The 357-nt window shown below is 38.1% G+C and overlaps 1 pseudogene; it reads right to left on the bottom strand.

Annotated features, from left to right (window-relative positions):
- Positions 1-317, bottom strand: part of LOC124892134 — a 1,252-nt pseudogene extending 935 nt beyond the window's left edge.
- Between the last annotated feature and the right edge of the window lie 40 nt (positions 318-357).

Genomic DNA, 357 nt, shown 5'->3' with positions numbered 1-357 from the left:
GAACATTTCTTCCCTTAAGCGTAAAACTTCAGATTGTAAGGCGTTTCCCCTACATAAGAAAAAACTGGAATTAGATCTTGGAAATAATCGACTCAAATAGATGCTCATCATAACCTTTCCTCTGATCAAGCTCATCATAACCTTTTTTTTATCTTCTTCTTCGTGTTCTATTGATCAGAAGCATCCAGCAGCGCCTCGCCGGTTTAGAATTCGAACACAAAATGGCCAAAGAATCAATTAGTAATATGCCTTCTATTGCCAAAAGACCTTATCTTCTCCTCTTGGTAAAGAGAGCCTCCATTTCGAGTTCGACAAAGTGAAAGAATCGATTCGATCAGAAAATCAGGTTTTGGAACT

This window comes from Capsicum annuum, unplaced genomic scaffold (genome assembly GCF_002878395.1).
Source record: "Capsicum annuum cultivar UCD-10X-F1 unplaced genomic scaffold, UCD10Xv1.1 ctg44125, whole genome shotgun sequence".
Classification (NCBI taxonomy): domain Eukaryota; kingdom Viridiplantae; phylum Streptophyta; class Magnoliopsida; order Solanales; family Solanaceae; genus Capsicum; species Capsicum annuum.
Note: the sequence above shows the minus strand (reverse complement) of the source record. Positions and strands in the feature narration are given on the sequence as shown.